A 4,196-nucleotide genomic window follows, 5' to 3' on the forward strand; every position below is an offset into this window, starting at 1 on the left:
GACTCATCTAATTATGCCTTAAGAGCAAAGCCTGAGTGAAGTTCTTGGGGGGTGGGAGGAGAAGGGATCCTGGCTACAGACTGCAACGTAAGAGCCTGTCTGTTGTCCCCGGCCTGCTGGCCTGTCCTAGCGATGTTGGATTCAGGTCCACAAAACCAGCTCTTGTCTGAGATTCCAGTCCCCCGCCCTGCCCCCAAAATATCGGCTGGGCCAGTCTTGCAATCCCATAAACCAACATAAATACATCCCCGCCTTCCCAACACACACAAACACATCTATCCTCTTGCTTTTGTTTGACTGACAGAGAGGTGTCTACCCCAATATTTGTTCTGGGGTCCCCTACGACCAGAAAACAGGTCCTGGGTACGCCACGTGGCTAGCGGTCTTAGCATCATGACTCCGTTATGTGTTCACCCGATAGCTTCTTGGGGGTCTGTCCTGGCAATACGACACATCCCTCGCAGGAACAAAGTCATGAACAACATTTTTTAAAACACTATTTGGAAATAATCTGTCTGTGAACTGGGGGACGCCTAGAAAGAATAAATGAGATAATATGAAAACTAGAAGTGCCCTGGCGACTTAGTGTAGCCCTCCACGGATGCCTCTCTGGGGCTGGCCCCTTGCTCCATCCTTCAACACGTTCGAGAAGATTCCTCTTTGCTCAGGGACTTTGGTTTTTGCGTGGTGTGCCATTCGAAAGTTGGCCTTGTTATTTCATTGATGCATTTTTTTTTTTACTTGAAATTGTTTTGTCGAGACCGACCATCAAATCCATATTGTCTGATTCCAAAAATAAAAACTATTCCTTTCTATAATGATTTCCCTGAAGATTTTCACAATCAGATAGGAAGGCTGAGAACGCGGAAGGAGTTTCCGAATTCTCTAAACTATATGACTAAGCGAATTGAAACAAAACCGAAATAAGCTATTAGATGGTAAGTAGGCTTATATGCATCACCATCTTCCCGAGCACCATCATTAAATCACTTTACAGTTTACAAAGCGCAATATATTTCAAAAGACAATTTGAGTGTCCTCCATGGCCCCAGAAGAAGCTGAGATGCTGGTCACTACGCAATGTGCAAACAAACGCAGTCGCAATAATACAATAGAAAGTAAAATTCCAAGAAAAATTTTAACAAGAAGTCACAGGGTTTAAGTGAAGAAATTTCAAAATTTTATCGAAGATCGAAAACAAAAAACAAGTTAGAAAGAATAGGTAGGAATACTTTCATTATACAAGATCCTAGAAGAGCAAATGTTTTCAAGTTACTATATAACACTGATATAATCTTAATTAGAATGCCAATCCATTTTTTGGAGGACGAGGAAAGATTGTGACAGAAGACATTTGAATTTCGCATGGAAAAATAAATATTGAAACTAGCCGAGAAAAGTTTCCAAAAGAAAAAGAAGTATAAGAATAAACACGTTAAACATTCAATGGATAGTTGAATGACTTAAGGGTGGGAAAAGTCTCTTTCAAAAGATTTAAGAAACCAAGAAACTCTGAAGAAAAACAGACATTGTCTGGGAAGAGATATTTGCAATACATATGACAAAGAAGTAGTCTACGAAGTCCTACAGATTTATAGGGGAGACAAACAACTTCATAGGAAAATGGAAGAGGAAATCCTTTGTAAAATTTCAGTAAAATCTCAGTGAAATCCTGGGACAATAAACTTCTCTCACAGCCAAGGAAAGACTAACAAAAACGAGACATTTCTATCGTTCTTATGGGCAAATATAACAGTACAAAGGATGTGGGCAAATGGCACTCTCATGTATTATTGATGGAAGTATAGATTATTATTACCTTTTTGGGGAAACAATATGGAAATAGCTATTAAATGTAAAGGCACATGTTCCTTTAAACTCAGCAGTTTCCCTTTGGGGAATCGATTGATCCTCGTGAAATAACAGTATGTAAGGACTTCCGTAGCAGAAAATTTGCAACAGCGTTATTTTCACTTGCAAAGAAAGAAAAATATAAGGAAAGAACAACAACAACAACAACAACAAAAAACAAACAAAAGAAAAAAAAACCCTGAGTCTTCAGTAATAGCAAAATAGTTTAGTAAATGATGCAGTATGAAATATTAACTCCGCGGCATGGAAAAGAATGTGTCCTATTCCTACCTTTTGATCTAGATAACGTCCATGACATTAAGTGACAAGAGCCGGCTGCCAAGTGGAATGAATAACAGGACCCCGCGTCTGTAAAATAGGCTTTACGTAGGTATGTATGTGTTCGCATGGAGAAGGGGGCGCAAAAATTCAGAAGACTCGTGAGCCCAATTATCTCAAAGAAGTAAATAATGCAGGATTTTTTGGGGGGTGGGGTGGGGGCTGGTAAGATGGTTACGTTTCCTTTAAAATCGTAACCACCATTACGACTGATCTCGACGCCAAGGTGACAGTGATTAGCTGTTGGCTAGGAGGAGGAGGAAGCAGAGAAACATTCCAGGTAAGAGGCACGGCCTCGAAAGCAGCCTAGACTGCAACGTGAAACGCATTTGGTTTGGGGAGAACGTAGATTAGAAATAGCTGAGCAGAGCAGGTGAGCGAGCTGGGTTTGGGACGGACACCAGTGGTGACAGGTTGTTGGCAGCTTGTAAGCCAGGGAGGGGCTCGCTCAGATCTGAATTCAGACATAGTTGTTGACAGTGGAGCCCAGGGTGGCCCGAGGGTGAGTGACAGAGAGAGTTAGAAATGCTGAAGTCTCGGGCGGAAGCTACAGGTTTTCATGGGTGATGAGGGATAAGAAGCAAAAGAAGTTATATGGGCCACAGGGCTTGATGGGAAGCATCACTGGAGGCGTGGAAGGCCCGAGCCGGTAGGGTCAAGTAGGGACAGGCACGCACCGTCTGGGTGTCTGCTCTGACTTGCTTATGTTTATTCACTTGGCCTGAATGCATCAGCCCCCGCCCCCGACTGTGGCAGCTTTGGAGGGCGCGATCTTCGGGGAGGCTCTGTTCTCATGCGTGACTCTGCAAATCAGTTGCCTGGCTGGACGGTCATGCTCCCAAGCGTTGGAGGGGACGCAGGCTGCAGCCATGTGCCACGAGCCTGCATCTTCTAGATGGGTGAGAAGTCTACTACTGTTGGGCGTGCTTCTACATGAGGATGGAAGCTGTAGCCATTTCGGGTCTCCTAATGCAGCCCCCGTCACCCCGCACACCCTCCACTACTTCCCGTGTGTCAGGGGGATCCAGCCCGAACGCTCCCCACGACTCAGAGACGGAACCTGTGTTATCAGCGTCTGCCTAGCAACCGAAAGGTGACACGCGGGGCCTTCTTTTCAACCCATTTCCTCTTGATGAGACGAACGGATTCTCCTGCGAGTTATTACCTGAAATAATACCATATGGTAAAATATAAACAACATCTGCATATTCATGTAATAATTTCATCTGTTTAATTAGTTCTAGCAAAACAGTTTAGCCTCTGAGGTCCTTGCTGTCAGCTCGGCGCTCATCCATCCAGGCCTGGCTGTCGGACTTGACAGCTTTCTATTGTTTATTCTCTGCTCGCAGCCCAGCAGTTACTGTACGTGAATCTTCCGAGGGGTGGGGGTGACTGTCCCCACCCATCCGGATATGGGGTGTGGGGAGCTGTCAGCTTGCCATAGGGTTACTAAAGACAGACTTGACAGATCAGGTGATGCAGGAAGACAAAAAAAAAAAAGACAGATAAGATTATTTATTTCTGGTACTTTCCTAATTGGGATAAGAGCTTAGATGAACTCTAGTGATAAAGAGGTTTTCAAATTCTTCGCACCGTGACGCCAGCGAGAAATTTCTGAGTCACACCAACGACACAGCAGAACGAGGGTCCTCATCTTATGTTGCGCTATCTCAGGGCACATTTGTTTAGCTAAACATGAGAGTCCACATGGACTCTGCACATAAGAGGCATCTAGAAGTGAGTACACACACACACACGCACACACACACACACACACAATACAGACGTGTTGGGCTGTTCTTTTAAATTTAAGCCATTTTCTTCCCTTTCCCCCCTCAAAAAACAGAGCTGGAAGTGATTGTAAAAGTCCAGCTTCTCCCTTAAAATGCAGATTCTGAGTCCATCGGTCCAGGGAGGGGCCTACGACTCTGCATTTCTCACATGCTCTCCGGCGAGGCTCAGGTTGCATAGCGAGAGTTGAGAAAACACACTCGTTTTATAGACGT

This window comes from Pteropus vampyrus, unplaced genomic scaffold (genome assembly GCF_000151845.1).
Source record: "Pteropus vampyrus isolate Shadow unplaced genomic scaffold, Pvam_2.0 Scaffold34, whole genome shotgun sequence".
NCBI classification, from domain to species: Eukaryota; Metazoa; Chordata; class Mammalia; order Chiroptera; family Pteropodidae; genus Pteropus; species Pteropus vampyrus.